The sequence below is a fragment of the Sus scrofa genome, chromosome 5 (assembly GCF_054392235.1).
Source record: "Sus scrofa isolate SSC_HxYL_T2T_F1_AM1 chromosome 5, Sscrofa_HxYL_maternal_Yorkshire_Landrace_v2.0, whole genome shotgun sequence".
Classification (NCBI taxonomy): domain Eukaryota; kingdom Metazoa; phylum Chordata; class Mammalia; order Artiodactyla; family Suidae; genus Sus; species Sus scrofa.
The window spans coordinates 63,559,222-63,580,979 of record NC_139387.1 but is presented as its reverse complement, the minus strand read 5'-3'; the positions used below and the strand labels follow the sequence as shown (position 1 = coordinate 63,580,979).

The 21,758-nt window shown below is 38.4% G+C and overlaps 1 protein-coding gene across 14 annotated transcripts in view; it reads right to left on the bottom strand.

Moving 5' to 3' along the window:
* EPS8 (EGFR pathway substrate 8, signaling adaptor) overlaps positions 1-21,758 on the bottom strand; it is a 268,177-nt gene that overhangs the window by 233,295 nt on the left and 13,124 nt on the right. Inside the window, exon 1 of one of the 14 annotated variants that reach the window (XM_084956702.1) lies at positions 4,786-4,912. The exons of 12 other annotated variants lie outside the window; for them this stretch is intronic. The gene's annotated coding sequence lies outside the window, so the exon portion shown is untranslated. Of the gene's footprint in view, positions 1-4,785; positions 4,913-21,758 lie in introns of those variants that run through there. One more of the 14 variants, XM_084956697.1, reaches the window with a different exon arrangement.

The window sequence follows — 21,758 nt, the reverse complement described above, 5'->3', positions numbered from 1 at the left end:
AATAGCTTTTTATGAAGCTAGAATACTTTTTCTTTCCTTCTCTGTTGAAGAGAGTTGAGAGTTGTCTTCAACATAAGTTGAGAATTTCTTCTTTACATAGTCTTCACACAGAGAAAGGAAAGCGCATGTTTAACTAGAATAAGCAGAGTGAAGACACTTATCACAGTCGTCCAAGATTCCACAAGCATTGTTAGTACATCTACTTTGGGGGCCAGTGGGGTCGTCTTTAGTAGGATCACAGCCAGTCCACACAAGACAGTTGTATGAATGAAAAAAATACACCCCTTGATCTAGCAGATATATTCTCATGTAGGCATGTAGATTGGCAAGCAAGTAAGGGCTGAAACAAGCACCAAGCAGATGCCCTTGGGTGATGCACAACCTCTGCTAAAAGCCCAGGCAACCCTCAGGTTCTGGCTACGTTTCAAGTGAATTTGGGATACTCCATCCCTCTTTCCTGCTTGACTTAAAAATGGGTAGATACTTCAAGTGACAATTAGTCTATTTTTTCTGGCATAAGATATAAGCCTGGATTACCCATCCCCAAACCTATTTTTCCTCCTCTGTTTCTTTGAGTGCATTACTTGTAGCCTTGGTGTTGAAAAGGGAAGATCAAACCCATTTATTTAATGTCACAAAAAATATTGATCCCAGGTCTATCTACTGGAATAGATTCTCTGTAGGCAGTGCTCACTACGGCTTGCAAGAGTTCAGGGAGAATTTATGACCACAATTCCTTTTTCAGTTAGAAAGGAAAAACATTCAAGATGTACTAAAATAGCTGAAAAGAAGTGTAGTGCCCTACTTTATGGGCACCAGATGAGCTTGTATTTACTAGACAAAGAATTTATAGCTGGGAGAAGTAGATTTCAGCTTATGAGAATTTCTAACTGTCTCTCCACTTACTTCAACAGCTCATGGTAGAAAATTGGTTTCTGAGAGACTCTGAAAGATGATAAGGTCATAAACAATTGGATAATAACCTTCAATTACTTGCTTTCTCAACAAATAATATTGCCTTATGATTTAATGCAATTGCAATTTATAAATAGCCACTTAAAATATATTCTTCCATGACATATAGTGAAATACAACTTTTTAGATAGTTTATTACAATAGAATGTAGCTAACTATAAACTACGCTTTCTATTCAAAGATTTGTTTTAGGAATCTAAAGAAAGTGTGGACTGGAAAGTACTTTCTGAACTTACATAATTTTAAGATAAGATGAAGCATTTTATACTTTATGACATACTGTAATTAGGTGAGAAATTAATATCCTGTTTTGTTGATTCTGGTATTCATTTGCAGGCAAGGCTAGTCACAATTTTCTTAGGTTATAACATATTGAGAAAATTCATGAGTAGGGCTTTCTGTTTAAAACAAAAGAAAAAAAACTAGACAACTGAATCCTATCACCATCTTGCAGTATGATATTGAGCATGTTCCTTCACATTTTTGGCATTTTTATGTTTGGAATGGATATTTTAATCCCCAGGACCCTAAAGTCTACTGTGACAAAATAAAAGTAATGATAATCTCATAAAGATTAGACAGAGTAAATGCTTTACTACTCTCCTCCTAACATGAATTCTTATTCTGCATTGCTTGCTGTCTTTTAAAGAGGTTAGGGTCAGTTCTAACAGCAAACTAGTGTTCAAAATATTTTCCATCCCCGAATGTGTGTTTCCTTACTTTCTATCTCTCCAAATTCTGCTTATAATCCAAAGCCTCTCTAGCAAGCCCTCTCTAACTCATTCTCTCTCCTTTGAGAGCCAATATCACTTATACCCTTATACTCATATATCTAATTTTAATGCAATTCTATGCCATCTTATAGAATGTCTGTCTAATATGTATGAGCTTTGTTTCCTTAGCAACACTGTAAGCCTCAGAATAGAAAATGAGGTTTATCTCATTTTTCGTTCCTGTATGGCTTGGTGTAGAGCTGAGCACAGAACTGGTGCTACTCAATTTAATTCAGTAAATTTGATTCAGTTTCCCTCCAACACACAGACTGTGTAAATTCCTGGGATGTTTGGTTTTGTGATCAATGACCACCCCCATATACACCTCCTCACCCATTGCTACAAACTATATAGATTTTTAACCAGAAACACTCACCAGATTTTATCACCCCTTTAACTATGGTCTACCACTCAATCTCATCTAAAGAATTAGACACATATAATTAAAATCTGTTAAAGGAAATGTATATTAAGATTCACTTCTCTCAAGAGACATTAATAGTTTGGAAAGTAAAAGTGTTTGAGAAAATATAATCGGCATCATAAGAGGTGAACAGAGAGTGAATGTGGACTACCTCACGAAATGCATCAAGAGAAGTAAAGTGGAGCTCTCCATGTTGAAAAGACTGAATAAGGATTTACCAAGGTCCTCATATCAAGAAAAATGCATATATTTAAGAATAGATTTAGAGAAAATTGTGAATGAAAGATGTAACATAAATCATCAAGAAAAAGGGAATATAAAATAATGTCTAATGCTTACTGAGCACCTACCGTATCTCAGACTCCACTTTGAATGATGTCACCTTAATCCTTTTAAGGGGGGATTTACTGTCATCTTTATTTTGTAGAAGAGGAGAGTGAGGCAAAGAGAGGTAAAGTCACACATTAGTCCATGTTAGAACCGGGATTCAAACCCAGAAAATTTCATATCAGATCTGGAGTTTGAAGATAGGATACTCATTTAACCATTCAGCCTGAATCATGGTGACAACTACTGTACATTCAACAAGGCCTCTCAGATCGTGTTCTTTAAAAACCTGGTAACCACTTTTATCTGAATTTTTCCACAGTTTCTCTGAGCACAGACTTTTTGTGGGAAACATAGCATAAGGTGACCCTCAGTGAGTCACTCACCCTTGTACAATTTCCTTTAAGAGCAGAATGGAAACTAACTTGCTCTAATTAAAAGAATATGGCAGGAGTTTCTGTTGTGGCTCAGCAGCTTAAGGACCCAACATAGTCTCCATAACGATGTGGCTTTGATCCCTGGCCTTGCTCAGTGAGTTAAGGATCTGGCATTGCTGCAGGCTGAAGCATAGGTGGTAGATGTGGCTCAGATCCGGTGTTGCCGTGACTGTGGCATGGGCCTCAGCTGTGGCTCTGATTCAGCCCCTAGCCTGGGAACTTCTATGTGCCACAGACAGCCATAAAAAGAAAAAAAAGAAGAACACGCTAAAAAGAAAAAGAAAGAATACGGCAAAAATAATAGACGTCACTCCTATGATTATGTAATATCATATAAGAGTCTGTCATAGGAGTTCCCTGATGGTCTAGTTGTTAGGACTCAGTGCTTTCACCACTGTGACCAGGTTCAATCTGAGATCCCACACCAAGACACTGCATGCCGTGGCCAAGAAAAAGAGATTCTGTCTTAGCAGACTGGACAAAACTACTCTCTCACTGGCCATTAGGAAGCAAATAGCCATGTTATGGACTGCTTACAGAAATGGTTACATGGCAGGGAGCTGTGGGTCACTGCTAGGATCACTGCTAAGAATGACTCTTAGGCAACAGCCAACAAAAATCCAAGGTCCTCAATCACACAATCACAAGGATATGAATTCCACCAGTGACCTACCTGAATCAGCTTGGAAACATATTCTTCCCCAGTGAGACTCCAGATGAGACCACAGCCTCGCTGACATTTTGATTACAGACTTGTGAGACTGATAAACAGAATTCTAAGATTCTCCCCAAGATTCCCCACCCCCTAGTGGGCACACATCTTCCCCCAGTTATTTAATCCAACAATAATCTAGGTTTATTGTGAAGGGATTTTGCAGATGCAATTAAGATCTGAAATCAGATGACCTTGAGATAGAGGGAGATTATCTGAGTTTGGCCTAACCTCATTTAGTGAGTCTATAGGAGGAACTAAGTTCTTCCTATCAATTTGAAGTGTGAGGAGTTTTTGACACAAGAGAGGTTCTCCACTGGTGGTTCTGAAGAGGGAGGGGGCCATTAGGCAAAGAATGTAGGAGGTGTCTATAAGCTTAGAGAAGCTCCCTGGTGACAGCCAGCAAGGAAAAGCAAGCTTCATTTCTTCAGCCGCAGCAAATGCACTCTGCTTGTGAAAAGGATCTTGACATCCAGATGAAAACACAGCCTGACCAACCTTGAGTTTAGCTATAAGAGACTCTGAGCAGAGGATTCCATTGCTATTCCAATTCACACTATTCCAGCCCAGACCACTCAGACTTCTGTAGGACATTGAGCTAATAAACGGGTGGTGTTTTAGGCTGCTAAATTTGTGGTAATTTGTTTAATTCGTTACACAGTAATAGGAAACTTGTACACTTCTCATATTTAGAGTTGACATAAATCAAATTCATAACATGAATTCATAAAATGAAATTGAGTCATTTCAATTAAATAAACATGAAAATAGCCAGTAAAATGTTTGGAATATGGAAGATACTAAGCATTTGTGGGATTTTTTTCCCCTAGTGAGCCTTGGAAATACAGAATTTTTTTATGTAATTGTCAAAGTGACCAGTAACATTTGTAAGAAAAAAAAATGTTCACCATACAGAACAAGTGAAAAATACTATTCAGTAGTCCATGGAAACAGTGCAGCCAAAATTCTCCTCTGGACATCTCTGATTAACCCCAAATCAAAACAAAGGGAATAGAATTCACTCAACTTTACCTACATGTCTCAGAATTGGAATACAAAGAATTCAAGGTACTATCTCAGTTCTTAAAAGGTAGAATTTTAATATTTCCTATTTTAAATTATTCCCCCACCACTTACTATTTCTCCAGCTTCCCAGCTTTTCATACTGTAGTCCAAGGATACTGAGATCATGGAAAAAGTTTCCAGAAATTGTGTCCTGACTTAATCATAAGACTTGGCAGTTGTGAGTTTGTTTGTCATCTGTATAAGATGATCTCCGTGTTGAGAATTCAAATACTTCAACTCTGGCGTCTGAGTCATAGATAATTTGAGTATTGGCTCCAAGGTCTTGGGATACATTCCAACACGCATGTGTTGTCTGAAATTCAGAAATTCTCCTGCAGCTTAAAGTTTCTCACTTTCTGCTTTAAGAGAAGCTAGGCACCAGGTTGGTTCTATCTGAGACTGTGTGGCCATTGAGGTGATTTCACATCACTGGTAAAAATTAGTGATGCTCAAATACATGTTTATTGGCCATTTTAGCACCTTGGTTTTTGAAAATTGTAAATGATCTTGACCATTTCAGGATCCCAAGTATTAAGATTGAAAGAAGGGCATTTAAAATTTACTCTTCATCATGTTCTATCTCAAGAGATTGAATATAGTTCCCTGTTCTGTACAGTAGAACCTCAATGCTTATCTAAATATAGTAGTTTGCATCTACCAATTCCAAACACCATAAACCAACTATACACTAATAAAAATTTTAAAAAAAGAAAGAAAATTGTCCAAGGTCACACTGGAAAAAAAAATTAGGAGTTCCCTGTTGTGGCTCAGCAGGTTAAGAACCCAGTTAGTATCCATGAGGATGCTGGTTCGATCCCTGGCCTCAATCAGTAGGTTAAGGATCTGGCATTGCCTCAAGCTGCAGTGTAGGTCAGAGAGGTGGCTTGGATCTAGCGTGACTGTGTCTGTAGTGTAGGCCAGCAGCTGCAGCTCCAATTTTACCCCCAGTCTGGGAACTTCCATATACCAAGGGTTCGGCCATCAAAATTTTTTTTTTTACTCTTAAATGGGGAAGAAAGGTTCTGCATGTTACATGCTGATTTCAGCAGAGTTACAACTTAGCATTACAGGAAAGTACCTTGTAAAGAAAAGAGTTCTTTTTCATTTAAAACTGGTTTGAACAAAAAACAAGGTACTTATCAAATCTGTGTTGGTAAGGGGCAGGACTCAGTGAAAATTAACTTATGAGACCCCTGGAGATAAATCTATCCTTTAAAAGATAAAGTAATTTTTTGAGATAGCTGTTTTATATTGGTTGTGAGTTTATCATACTTAATATTTCTTTTTTTTAACATTTGTTTTAAAATGAGAAACAGTTCAGCATTTAGTTAAGTAAGAATGTTTTCCTTTTCTTTTTTTCCACTTTAAACATCAACTAAATTTGCCATCCAAACCTCTAGTCCTGCCCTTAGAAATAACTCTGTTTGTTCTGAAAGACAACATACTGCTTTAGAAAGGCAGGGATTCATTGCTTTGTTTGTTTAGGGGCATGACATCTTTTACTTATGAAAATATTATCTTCAGAGATTCTGACTGGTTCTTAGGAATTTCCACATTCAATTTTATAAAGCTTTATACCGATGCTCACCAAAAAGGCTGGTTCACAATTTGAAACAAAAAAAAATATAGGAAAAGTGCTACCCTTTGAGGATTCTGGAATGTCCAAGATGTTCTCATTATATGTTGAAAAACAATTTCCTGTTAGAATGACCTAGTGGCTTACTAGGTTTTTTTTCTAAATTTTATACTTGGCATAAAAAGGCTGGGGATGGGCTCTATAAGACCATTAAAACACATGAAACATACGCCAGATCAAGGAGCTTCTACATACGGAAAAAAGTAGAGAATTCTGGAAGCGCTTTTCTACACAAAATATGAACATTAAGATATTCTGCAAGCCTGAAAAATAATCATTGAAAGGGAAGGTTGACAGATAGCCCAAGCTATGGAAAGATAAAATACAGTTAAAGTACAGGACAATAAATAACTCTCTCTTGGCTCCCCACCTATCTCTTGAATCACATTTCTGGTCCTAAAACACTGCTTTCATGGATGGCACCCCCACCAAGTATCTAAGACTTTTCTGGGACTCTCTTCTTCATGGCCGGTGCATAGTCAATCACCAAGTTCCTTTGCTTAAAGCTTCCAGATCATTATCAGATTCCCTCCTCTGCTTAATTCCCATTGCTTTGGCTTTAGAACAAGCCCTAAGCATGTCTTCTCTGAAATACTGTAACAGGAGTTCCCACTGTGGCTCAGCGGTAATGAACCGGACTAGTATCCATGAGGATGTGGGTTCAATCCGTGGTCCCACTCAGTGAGTTAAGGATCTGTCATTGCCATGAGCTGCAGTGTAGGTCACAGACTTGGCTTGGATCTGGCGTGGCTGTGGCTGTGGTACAGACCAGCAGCTGCAGCTTCAATTCAACCCCTAGCCTGGGAACTTCCATATGCCACAAATGCATCCCTTAAATAAATAATTAAATAAACTTTTTTTAAAAATGAAATATTTTAACAGCCTCCCAGTAAGTCTCCCTGTCCACAATGTCACCATGTCTGCCCCTCCCCCGCACTCTCAGCCACTTCTACTCTGCCAGACTGATCCCCAAAAGCCTTATCTTTTCATCTCCTTGAATGATTTCCCATGGTCTAAAGATGAAAGTCCAAACTCTTTTGTGTGACATGGAACATTTCCACAATTAGGCTTCCACTGGTTCAGAGGCTTTCCTCACAGTTCCCCTGTATACAGAACGTACTTCTCACACATTGATGCCTTCCCCACGTGCTCCTCTCTTAGCCTGCAATTCCCTTGTCTCTCTTGTCTGTCTGACCAATCTCTACTTTTCTATTTCTTCTAATTGTCTATTCTGCAGATCTCATTTCTTTCAGTCATCGGTGAGCAAACAACTGCGAAGACAAAGCTGAATCAGTACACAGCCTAACCTCAGGAATCCTGGAGTCCAGTAGAGTTCAGTGCAGATATAGCAGTGGGCTGAAATGGACACACACACACGGAGAGATACTTAGGACTGTGCTACGGAGGTCAGAAGGGAGGAACAGATTTTGCATTTGCATCCTCTTGCCATCTTTCTTAGCAAAAATTTAAAGTCCACAGGCCACAGGCTGATCCAATATAGTGTTTCAGTCATTCTCCAAACATTTCATATTTAAATTTATTCCTAACATAACCATAGCTAAATGCAACCATGGTATTGCTATAATATCATGTATAAGCAAATGTATTTATTTCTTTTTTTAAAACAACTGTTTCTTGCTAGGTACTAATATTCAATAAATACTTCATGTATAAACATGACATCGAAGTTTGTGCTTTGTGTTCTGGTTTATAATAAACCACTTTTTCCTAAATGTACTTCTGCATTTAAGAAATAATAATTCAGCCACATTTACTTCATATTATGGCTTACTATTTAGTTAAAAGTACTTGCTGAAATACTGCAGTGGCATTTGCTTTACTGCATTATGAGATCTCTAATCACCAGTAACTTGCTGTGTGGTTGCCTTCTATTTACCAGTATTCTGTGACACCAAAACATTTCTTTTGAAATTTGCAGCTTCCATTTTTCAGAGAAAAGAGTTTTATATAGCCAGAATTGATGCCTTTCTGCTGGATTACTGTATTAGTATTTACATAAACCAAATAATACATTTTTCCTCACAAAATCAATTTCAGTACATGTTTGATAATGTGTCCTCACCCTCACATCCCACAACACTAATTTCATTATAAACTGGAAGCATATTTTATTTTATTTTACTTTATTTTATTTTTTCTTTTTAGGGCCACACCTGAGACATATGGAGGTTCCCAGGCTAGGGGTCTAATCGGAGCTGAAGCCACTGGCCTACGTCACAGCCACAGCAATGCAGGATCTGAGCCACGTCTTCGATCTACACCACAACTCACGGCAACACCAGATCCTTAACCCACTGAGCAAGGCCAGGGATCAAACCCAAAACCTTATGGTTCCTAATTGGATTCATTTCCGCTGCACCACGGCAGGAACTCCTGGAGCCGTATTTTATACATCAGCAAATGTCAGCAAAGAGAATACTTCCAGTAAAGGGATTTGAGGAAAGCTCTGTGGCGGAAGTGACACTTGAGCTGGGCTGTGATAGATAGTTTTGAAGCAAGACAGGACTGATTGAGAAAATAAAAGCAAGTCTAGGAGGAAAATTCAAGAAGGTAGGAAAGTTCAGAGCATAACTGTGGTCCTGCCATAACTCAGGAAGACTACAATCAGTGTGTATAAAAGGAATTTTAGGAGGTAAAATTTGAAAAGCTGGCTGTTGAAGCCAGATCATGGAGGCACTTGAATGATAGGCTATGGGTATACAAGTTCACTTTGGAAGATATTAGGAGCCACTGAAGGGGGTTTTTGTTTTGTTTTGTTTTCATTGAGCTTTTATTGACATACAACATTGTGTAATTTTGAAGTGTACAATGTGTTGGTTCGATAATTTATATGGCAATATGATTACCACATAGAGTTAATTAACACCTTTTTTATGTCAAATGTGTATTAGTTTTTGCACGTTGAAAGCAGTTAAGATTTAGCCTCTTAGCAACTTTGAAGTTTATAAAAGACAGCATTGTTGACTATAATCACTGTTGTACATTAGCTCTCTAGGACTTGTTTACCTACTTATTTTAGGTTTATTCACTTAAACAGCATCTCCCTGATTCCCCCTGCCCCCGGGTCCTGGTAACCACCATTCTATTTTCTGTTTTCACAAGTTCAGTTTTTTTTTTCCTATTCTACATATAAGTGAGATCAGGCTGTATTTGTCTTTCCCCGTCTGATGTATCTCACTTAGCATAACACACTCAAGGTCCATCCATGTTGTTGCACATGGATGGACTTTTCAAGGCTGAAAAACATTCCACTGTTTCTATTTACCACACCTTCTTTATCCATTCCTCTGTTGATGGACATTTAGGGTGCTTCCATACCTTGGCTCTTGTGAATAATACTTCAGTAAAAACATAAGTGTGCAGATATCTCTGAGGGGTTTTTGTTTTAAGAACAGAAATAATACAACAGCTGCCCTTCAAAAGAGATTAACCTGGTAGCACTGTAAATGGATTAGAGAAGACAGGTGGGAGGCAGGGGACACCTGTAGAGAGGCCAACAGTGCAGGTAATGTACCATAAAGGTGAGGAAGGTCTAGACCTAAGCAATAACATTGGGAGCCTACAGGAAAAAGCAACAACAACAAAACAGAAGGAAAAAGCAGAGTAGAGATTAGATCAACAGAATTCATTAAGAAGGCAAAGGAAAGCAGAGGTAACTTTTGCTTTTGGAACTTGGGAGAATGGGGGTATAAGGTAGGACAGAACTAAACGTTAATTTTGAAATGCACTGTTATCACTGAATTTGAGGTGTTGGCAGGTCATTCAGACGGAGCTTTCCAATAGGCACATTACAAATCAGAAGCAGAAATCAGGAAAGAGGCCAGGTTTGGGGATGCTGATTTGGTGGTTATGGCAGGCACTGATGTCAGGAATGTGCCTCATGTCCCACTACAAAGAAAGTAATTAACTTAAGGTCCCAGCTATTGGATTTTAATTTTTTTTTTTGTCTTTTTAAGGCTGCATCCACAGAATATGGAGGTTCCCAGCCCAGGTGTTGAAAAGGGGCTATATCTGCTGGCCTATGCCACAGCCACAGCAATGCCAGATCCAAGCCGAGTGTTCAACCTGTATCACAGCTCACTGCAACACTGGATCCTTAACTCACTGAACGAGGCCAGGGATCAAACCTGTGTCCTCATGGATACCAGTTAGATTCCTTTCCACTGAGCCATAGCAGGAACTCCCCAGCTACTGGATTTTAAAGTTACCTCAGTATTTGAGCTGAAGATATGCATCTCACAAGTGGCTTCCACACAGTGAGTAGGCAGATCAACCCAAGAAGAGAGAACATTTCCAGTAAATTTGTGCAGCCACTATGGAAAACAGCATAAAGTTTCCTAAAACAAACAAACAAACAAACCCAATATGATCCAACAAACCTACTCCTGGGCAAATATCTGAAAAAGACAAAAACTCTAATTTTAAAAGATACACGTACCCCAGTGTCCATGGCAGCACTATTTACAATAGCCAAGACATGGAAACAACCTAAGTGTCCATCAACAGGTGAATGGATAAAGAACATATGGTACACACACAATGAAATATTACTGAGTCATAAAAAAATAAAACGATGCTATTTGCAGCAACGTGGATGGACCTAGAGATAATCACACTAAGTGAAGTAAGTCAGAGAAAGACAAATATTATATGATATTGCTTCTACCATATAAATACAAGTGTGGAATCTAAAAAAAATACAAATCAACTTATTTACAAAATGGAAACAGGAGTTCGCCGTGGCTCAGCGGAAACGAATCTGACTAGCATCCAAAGGACGCAGGTTCAACTCAGTGGGTTGAGGATCCAGCATTGCTGTGAGCTGCGGTGTAGGTCGCAGATGCTGCTTGGATTCTGCATTGCTGTGAGCTGCAGTGTAGGTCGCAGATGCTGCTTGGATTCTGCATTGCTGTGGCTGTGGTGTAGGCTGGCAGCTATAGCTCTTTTATATCCAATTCGACCCCTAGCCTGGGAACCTCCATATGCCAAGGGTGGAGCCCTAAAAAGATTTTTAAAAATAAAATGATATAAAATAAAATAAAATGGAAACAGATTCACAGACACAGAAACAAACTTATGTTACCAAAGGAGAAAGAGGAGGGGAGGAACAAATTAAGAGTATGGGATTACAAAACACAACAGACACTTTGTGGGAAAGTCGGATGAAGATTTGAGAATTTAAGAGTCAACTTTTTTTTTTTTTTTTTTGTCTTTTTGCCATTCCTTGGGCCGCTCCCACGGCATATGGCAGTTCCCAGGCTAGGGGTCGAATTGGGTATAAAAGAGTTCTATATACCCAGAATTGATGCCTTTCTGCTGGATTACTGTATTAGTATTTACATAAACCAAATAATACCTTTTTCCTCACAAAATCAATTTCAGTACATGTCTGATAATGTGTTCTCACCCTCACATCCCACAACACCAATTTCATTATAAACTGGAAGCATATTTTATTTTATTTTATTTTTTCTATTTAGGGCCACACCTGAGACATACAGAAGTTCCCAGGCTAGGGGTCGAATTGGAGCTGTAGCTGCCGGCCTACACCAGAGCCACAGCAACGCAGGATCCGAGCCGTGTCTGCGACCTACACCACAGCTCACGGCAACACTGGATCCTTAACCCACTGAGCAAGGTCAGGGATCGAACCCGCAACCTCATGGTTCCCAGTCAGATTTGTTAACCACTGAGCCACATCAGGAACTCCTATATATATATATGTATTAACTGAATCATTTTGGTGAACACCTGAAACTAACACAACATTGTGAGAAAAGGAAGGAAGGAAGGAAGGAAGGAAGGAAAAGAAAGAAAGAAAGAAAGAAAGAAAGAAAGAAAGAAAGAAAGAAAGAAAGAAAGAAAGGAAGAAAGAAAGGAAGGAAGGAAGGAAGGAAGGAAGGAAGGAAGGGAAAGAAAGGAAGGAAGGAAGGAAGGAAGAAAAGGAAGGGAGGGAGGTTGGAAGGAATAGAAGGAAGAAGGAAGAAAGAAGGAACCAAAGAAAAAGCATTCTGCTGTAAGCCAACTCTGGCTCAAGGACACATTGATAGCATTGCTGAACCTTCCACTGACTGTATTGCAGTCTACAAGGTGCCCCTCAACCCTCCTTCTTTCCAGTCTTCCCTTTCTCTCTCCCTCACTTGGAATCAGACTTGCAAAAGGGTCTAACTTGTCTCTGACCCTCTCCCATTGTTTTTAGCACAAGCATTTCACACAAGCCATAAAGTCTTTCCCCATTTAATGCTATCTTGTCATCTGCTTCTCAGAGCACCGAGATTATCAGGTTATGTATTTAAGTGAGGAGGTTCTGCATTTATATTTAAAAGATTACTTTAAATGGAAAGGAGAAGTCACTATAAGAAATTTGAGTGGTTGTTTATATTAACCTCTAATAAATATCCCAGAGCTACAAATCATTGGGTTAGAGTTACTGATAATAGTGATCTTTGACACAATGCGAAACCTTAGGTAATTAATATCTTTTATTTTCTAGCTACTCCAAAAGCTGTAGATCCATTTACGTTTTTTTCTTTTGCTATGAAAAAATACCCTTCTGCACTTTTAAAAGCTTTTGAGCAACATTATTGCTTCTAACATTAAAAAATAAATTCTGATAGTACATTTTATAAATAAGATGGATAAATACATTTTTAAAAATCTGATTAAACATCCACTATGGCATATTACAATAAGTTTGGCAAACACTGAAAGTCTCTTTGATTTCAGGCAGCAAATAATCTAATGTTTCTCTTACATCATTGTTTCAAAAGAAATTCATGCTCTCTACAAAGGTATGGCTTAGAATCCATAAAAACAAATGATTTCATCAATACAGTAATTAGGCTAACAACTGAATCTTTCAAACAATTATGGTTTTCAAGTACACTGATGTGAATATTCTTTCAAAGGCCAATGTAAATTGAAAATTGTTGCTTTGGTTGCTAGAGATATGGTAGTATATCTCTTTAGATGTTATAATACGTTGGATGAAGAAAATGTTGTATGGGTAAGATTTTATTCAAAGGAACTTGTGTTTATTCACATTCTTAGGAATTGTTTGCTTTCTCTTTTGTATCAGGCTGTGGTTTAGAAATTAAGTATGTTGTTAATTCTATCTCTATGAGAAGTCTTTAGAGTCAGGAGACTAACAAACAATGTTAGCAGGAACATCTGTTGATCTTTTGAAAGGTACCCTGTGAATTTGGAGTTTTCTTGGCCAGAGAAATCATGGGATCATAGCCCAGTCCTGAGCTAAACTTAGGACAATAAGATTAGTTCTGACATCTAGAAAAAGAATGGAACATATAGGAAAATGCTAGGCTTAGAAAAATTACTACTCTCTGATTTTTTCATAGTTAAAGTAAATGGAAAGTTAGGATTAGTGTTGGCTAGAAAGGCTGTAAAAATTTATATGTGCACAAAGCGTTGAATGATTAGGCAGAAAGTTTGAATCATATAAAATTTTGTCATGAAAAAAGACCAAACACAGATCTTTCTTGATTGACCATGGAGTTATGTCCCAATGAACCCATCATAAATTGAAAATATGTTAAGTCAAAAATGCATTTAATGCACCCATACTACAAATATCATAGCTTAGCCGAGACTACCTTAAATGTACACTTAGAGTAATCTACTGTTGGGCAAAATCATCTAACACAAAGCCTATTGTATGATAAATTATTGAAGGCTTCATGTAATTTTTTGAGTACCATATTGAAAGTGAAAAAGAGAGTGGTTAACTTAAATGGGCACAGAATGGGAGTTTCCATTGTGGCCCAGTGGTTAACAAACCTTACTAGCATCTATGAGGATGCGGGTTTGATCCCTGGCTTAGTTCAGTGGGCTAAGGATCCAGCATTGCTGAGAGCTGTGAGCTATGGTGTAGGTCGCATACATGACTCGAATCTGGCATTGCTGTGGCTTTGCTGTAGGCCAGTGGCCACAGCTCCGATTTGACCCCTAGCCTGGGAACCTCCAGATGCCACAGGTGCAGCCCTAAAAAATAAAAAAAGAAAAAATGTGGGCATAGAATAGTTGTACCCTCATGGTCTTGTGGCTGACTGGGAGGTATGGGTCACTGCTACTACCACTTCCCAGACAGCTTCTTTTCTGCCAACTCTGCTAAATCCTTTCCTTTACCCAGCCTTTAAAGACTGGAGTTTTCTTGGGACTTTTTATAGGCTAGGCCTTTTTCTCTCACATACTCCTCTCACTTTAGGAGATTTCTCTCTCCTGTAGTTTCCATTGTCTTCTCCATGGATCTGGAGGTTTTAAAATATGGCTGAAAATTCTTTAACACTGAGAAATGACAGGGATTCCAGTCATAATATATGCATAGGAATTCTTAATTTCTTGATATTCACTGGCCATCACTTTCAGGAACAAAAAGCAGAACATGATTTCCAAAATCATGTTCTAATGGCTTTCAGATTGCTACATCAGTTATCTATTGCCCCATAAGAAACCATACCAAAACATAGTGGCTTAAAACAATAACAGTTGCCTAGTTTGCTCAGAGATATGCAAACTGGAAAAGGCTCAGCCAGGTGGTCCAGCTCTGCTCCATGTCGTGTCAGCTGAGGCAGCTTGACTGGGGGATGGAGGATCCAATAAAAGTGGCTCATTCCTGTGCCTGACAAATTGGCTCTGGCTGTCAGCTGGGAGCTCAGCTGTGGCTGGGACCAGAAGCCTTAGTTACTCCTTACACAGGTCCCCCCTTGGCTTTCTTGGGCTTCTTTCTAGCATAGTTACTGTTTCAATAATGAAAATCCCAAGAAAACAGGTGAATAAAGATGACATTTTAATGACCATATTCTGCTTGAAGCAGTTACAATGGCTTTGCTCAGGTTCAAAGGGAAGAGACCTAGACTCCACCTTTCGGGTAGTGGCAAGGGTCGTGAAGAGCATGTGGATAGGAGTTACCATTGCTATTATCTTTAAAAGTCATATCTGCTACAAGGACTAAAGTACCAAGTCACCATCTGTAGGTTAATTCTGAATCATTCACCTAATACAAATAATACCAACTGATATGCTTCCCAATCTAATTAGTTCAACTATTTCTCCCCAAATATGTAAAGATAGTAGGATCCAGCTATTACACTTCTGAGTATTTATCCAAAGAATAAGAAAACACTAAGAATTCCCTTCATGGATCAGCAGTTAACAAACCCAACTAGGATCCATGAGGATGCAGTTTTGATCCCTGGACTCACTCATTGGGTTAAGGATCCAGTGTTGCATGAGCTGTGGTATAGCTCACAGACACGGCTCAGATCTGGCATTGCTCTGGCTGCAGCATAGGCTGGTGGCTATAGCTCTGATTCCACCCCTAGCCTGGGAACTTCCATGTGCTGAAGGTGCAGCCCTAAAAAGCAAAAAACAAAAAAACAAAAAAAAAACCAATTAATTCAAAAATATACATGTACCTCAATGTTAATAGCAGCATATTGACTATACCCAAGATATGGAAACCTCCTAGGTGTCCATCTATGGATGAATGGATAAAGAAAATGTGGCATAGATACACAATGCTACTCCCCACAAAAAAAGAATGAAATCTTGTCATTGGAGACAACATGGGTGGACATGGGAGGTATTATATAAGTGGAATAAGTTAGAAGGTGAAAGACAAAAACTGTATGATTTCATTCACAGGTGGAATATAAAAAAAACAAAAACAAAAATGAATGAGCAAACAAAATTAAAAAGACAAAACTCAGAGACACAAAGAACAGTCTGGTGGTTACCAGAGGGAAAGAGGATTGGGAGGTAAGCAAAATGGGTGAAGGGGGTCAAGTGTATGGTGATGAATGGTAATGAGACTTCTGGTGTTGTCAAATCACAGCACTGTACACCTGAAACTCACACGTAATATACCAATTTTACGTCAATAAAAAAGAGAGCAATAGTAGGAAATTGGTTTTATACATTAAAATGTCAAATAATTATACATTATATCATATAATAATAATGTATTATTCTATATAATGTATAGTATACATTACTATGCATTATATTACATATTACACATGTATGATGTGTAATTATTACACAAGGTAATAATGCACATTATGCACATAATCTCATGCATTACAATATCAAATTAGATCCCATAGCAGTATCCAGGTTAAACATTGATTGATAGTCAAATTTATATGCCATCAGTGTATCATATTTTTCTCCAACAGGTCTTTAGAGAATAAGTTTCACAAAAGTGAGACAGACAAATTGACAGTCTTATTGTTTATATCCTTTTTGCTGAGATAGCCAATTTCTAGAAGTGAGCATCAATTTCCTAGAACGAACTGGCTCCTCCATTTATTTCTGCTAGAATATGAATTTGAAAAGGTTATGGAAAATCACAGTTAGCACCTAAGTAAACTTAGGCCCTCAAAATTAATACTCAAAATTAATACTCCTTGTCTCACATTCAAAATGATAGTCTTGTCTTTAACTTAGCATCACTACCTAAAATGTAGCAGAATGTGACTTTTAGACTCATCCATCATCTATTCCAGGCAGAAAATAACAAATAAATCAACATGTGACATTCTTACATCTCCAGGGTCACAAAATTTTTACTGCTGCATAAAAGACCAAAGAAAAGAGAGAGATAATACATGCCAGTGTAATTTTGTTATGTCCTTCTAACTACAAACTATATAGAGTAACATTCTGTTTTCCCAAGAAATCATAGCCTAAGTCCAAAGCTCACACATTAGGTTGCTAGTGAGAGTCCCATTTCTATCCACTAGCATTCTACTCAGGTTATGGATCTTTAACTGGCTTTTGGGTTTACAGACTTTCTATTGGTAGCTTCATGGTCTGCAGAAAGAATTTAAAAAGTGATTTTCTTTCCCTTTTTGTCTACATGTGTGTTTACTTTAAACATCTATTTCAAATCATTATAAAAAATAGAACTATTTATTCTAAAAATAAATAAGTAAACATCAATTTCAGGTGAAATAAATAAAATTAAATTCTGTTTAGAAAACAGTAAACCAAGATCCTTGTGATGCACTTTATCCTAATAACTTATGCATTTTTAAGTTCAGGGAGCTATCAAATTTCCCTCATAGTTTTAAATGTTTTTATTTTGTGCGTTTATTTTGGGATAGACACTATGACTCAGAACTATGTGCTAAGATTTGTTTGGATGATCCACAACACCCAAAGGATAAGGTAAAAAGAGAAAAACATAGCTAACCAACTGACTGCCTTATTTAGGTGTATAGCATCTGTATACAAATAAGTTCTATACTTAGATGAACTGGGTTCAAACCCTATTTTATGTGTTTATTGTGAAGTCAGACTGATTAATAGTATCTACCTTTTTGTGTAGCAGGATTAAGTGGGAGAATTCCTGTAAATCCTATTAACGTTGGGGCTGACAGTAGACAGGGCTTGGCAACTATGAGCCATATTACTATTGCCAGCCTCAGCTGTCACCTCATCTGTGAAACCCAACTCCAAAATCTTCCCAAACACTTTAGTGAGAACTACCCCTCTTTCTGCACTGCTTTGGCACCTTGTTTACACACACCCCCCCCCTTACAGCACTTATACTGTGAGTTATGGTTATTAACACATACTGTGCCTGTTTTCCTCATTAAATATTAGGTTCCAGGGGGCAAGGAACATCTTTCTCATCTTTTTATTTTAATCTCAGTACCTCTTTCCCAAGACCTAATACTAGGTTTATACACACTGGACTTTATGTACTTTTTGGTTTTGGCTGCCCCACAGCATATGGAGTTCCCAGGCCAGGGATCAGATGTGAGCCACAATTGCGACCCCAGGTGGGGCAATGCTGGATCCTTAACACACTGTGCCAGGCAAGGGATTGAACCTGCATCCCAGGGCTCCAGAGATGCTGCCAATCCCATTGTACCACAATGGGAACTGCCACACTGAACTTTAAATGACTGTTTATTAAGATGACAGGTTCCTTGTTACCCTTGGGGTGTCGGGTCAAATGTCACCTCTCTCTTGACTGACTGAGTCTAAGCAAACCTCACTAGCCCAAAGGAACTCTATTACATCACCCTGTTTATTTCTTTCACCATCCTTATCACTTTGGAAAATAATGTAACTGGCATATACCCTTATTTGCTGTTTGTCTTTCTTGACAGAATGTAGGCAACCATGGTAGTGGAGCCCTTGTTCATCCCTGAATCCTTAGCCCCAGGAAAGTAAGCATCAATTTAAATAATCAGGAAGTACATCTGAAATGAATCATTACACCTCCTAAGCCCCAGGTATGACAGTGGCAGTAGAAGTGATGTGTCCCAGTGCCCCTTGTTTAAAGAGCTAGTAAATTTGGTGATGACTTTTGGATATTTAAAAAGATGATACTCAGGAACAACAGTGATAAGGTGTCAGTCTCTGCCTTTGCCATCCCCAGCCCCCTATGCTCACAGAGAGCCCCACCTGCAGGCTTAAGCTCCAGTGAATTCCTAAACCAATCATGGTGTGATGAAGGAAAACCTTAAGCAGCTGGAGCCATCCATGACTGAAACAGTTGGTTAGGCCCCAGTCATTCCTGGATGGTTTAGAAGAGGTCTGCTTACTTGGGAGGCTCTGCCAAGAAATACTCTGCAGGCAAGCACCGTCTCTTAGTATAGATAATGAAAGGCTCTGGCTCACAAGAAAACAGTAGGAACATGACACCACTTGAATGATGCAGCCAAAGTTTTGAATTACCTTTATTAAATGTAGTAGATGGTCTTCCATTTGGCTCATTCCCAAATTTGTAATCAGGGTCTGGGGCCTTGAGAACTCATTCGAAAGATTTGGAAGAACCCTTAGCAGAATAGTATTGGAGCCTCATAGCCATTGAACAACAAGGGCTTTTTGTTCTTTTTCTGATGGACGACCACAGGAGTCTCAACAAATTACATGGAGTGTTACAAAGATTAGGACACAGAAAGAAATTAAATCCTTTTTGGCAGAAATCTATGACTTTGGTTTTTAAAAATTACAGGGGCTATGTACGCCATTGTAAGAGTTAATCAACTCAGCTTCTCATTAACTAAAAAATATAATTACTAGGCCCTAAAACCTTCATGTCAGGATTTTAAATTATATTGCCTTTTTTCTTTTGTTCACTTTCATTTTCTTTTCTTTTTCTGCCACATCCATGGCATGTGAAAATTCCTGGGCCAGGAATCAAATCTGAGCCGCAGCTGTGACCTATGCCACTGCTGTAGTAACAATGGATCCTTAACCCACTGCACTATAGCAGAAACTCCTAAACTTCCTAACAATAGCTAGATCCCCATGATCCATTGGAACTGCAAAGTTTTGCTGTAGGATGAAGATTTAATAGGACAAATAAGTGATAAAACTCCAAGAAAGTAGGCTTTAGAAAAATGAAAACCAGCCTCCAAGAAGTTGCTGGAATAACAGTGATTAAAGAATAATGGAAATTGAATTTTACAAAACAGTAAATAGACATTTGATAAATGTGAGTATGCCTTCACTTAAAAAAAAAAAAAAAAAAAGGCACACAAAACTTGACTCTCTCACAGCCTCCATCCAATCTATTAGCATCCTTGTCAGCCTCTCCCTCAGAACATATTTAGGATCTGACCACCTCTTTGCACCTTCACTGTTACCACTCTAGTATGAGTCTCCATCCTCTTTCCTGGGGGTTATTCTCCTAATTTGTGTCAATTCTTCTCATTCTTTCATTCAAAACTCTATAGTTGGTTTCACTCTAAGTAATAGCCAGAGTCCTTACAAGGTTCACAAAAACCTAGACGACCTCCCCGTGCCCCTGCCAACAACCCCCTACCTCCTTCATTTCATCTCCTACCATCTCCCATCGCAATCACTCCACTCAAGCCTTGGTGGCTGCCTTGCCCTTCCCTGCCCCTGAAGTGTTCTCGCAGGTACCCACAGGGCTTACTCCTTTATTTAGTTCAGGACTTTGCTAAAATATGACTTCATCAATGACATTCCATCTACCCCACTATTTTCCACCATATCACTCATCACCAAGTGACACACCATACATGTTATTTGATTATAGTCAGCCCTTCATATCTGCAGGTTCTGCATCTGTGGATTCAACCAACCTTGAATCGAAAACATTTGAAAACCAAAAAGCCAGAAGGGTCCAAAAAGCAAAACGAATTTACATTTATATAAAGCAAGTATTTATATAACATCTACATTGTATTTACCACTATTTATATAGCATATACATTGTATTAGATATTATAGGTAGACTGATTTAGGGTATACAGAGAAACATGTGTAAGGTATAGGCAAATACCACATTATTGTATATAACGGACTTGAGCATCTGCAGATTTTGGGATCTGTGATGGGTCCTGGAATCAATTCCCTGCTGATACCAAGGGACCAGTGTATCTACTCTCAGTTTGCCTCTGCCAAAATATAAATGCGGTGAAAGCAGAAGGTTTGTATGTTTTGTTCACTGCTCTGCCCTCAACATCACCTGGAACACAGTAGCACTAAATAGCTGTGGGGGGTTTTGTTGTTGTTGCTTTTTGGGGTTTTTTTTTTTTTTTTTTTTTTTTTTTTTTGCCTTGCCTTGCCTAGGGCATGCAGAAGTTCACAGGCCAGGGATCAAACCTGAGCCACAGCCATAACTTGAGCCACAGCAATGACAATGCCGAGTACTTAACTACTAGGCCACCAGCGAACTCCATGAATAGATATTTTTGGATATATTTAGCTCTACATTTTTTCTGATTCCTTCATTAGACTCTGAGTATAGGTTATGCCTTATTCGTTTATCTCTGTGCTCCACATATATTCTCTGAATTAATAGAAAACATTTTGAAAGAAATTTATAGTCTCACTTATTTTGAAATCCACTTTACACTTATACCAAAAAGCAATTAATAGGCACAGATGGTGTTATTTTTAGGCTTGTTTGTTTGCGTAAAAGATGGAAATAATTGAAAGCAACCAATATTTTATTTTGAATAGGGACTTCTAATCTTCTTATTTTTAAAATTCAAATTATGCTCTGAAATGTCTTGAAGGATTGAAGCAGACATTTTCAAATCCATGGACAGTGAATCCATATTTCTTAGGTAGATGCAGAACTTAGGCTCCCTGTTCTCTTATTTTAATTCTCTCTCTCTTTTTTTCCATTTCTATATGCAGAGGATAAAGAGAAACATTCATCCTCACAGAATGGCACAGCACGCAGAAGTGATGAGGGCTGTACTCTAAGAGGATTAAGCACACAAAGAAGATAATTAACTTGCTGAGGCCCTACAGAAGAAAATCGTGGAATGGTAAGAACAGCATTCGGAGTTTCTGTTATTCTGAGAAAGAGTGAATCAAATAGCTACAGTGTAGGCCTCAGAGTTCATTTGTAAGCCCCAAGTGTTAACATAAATTA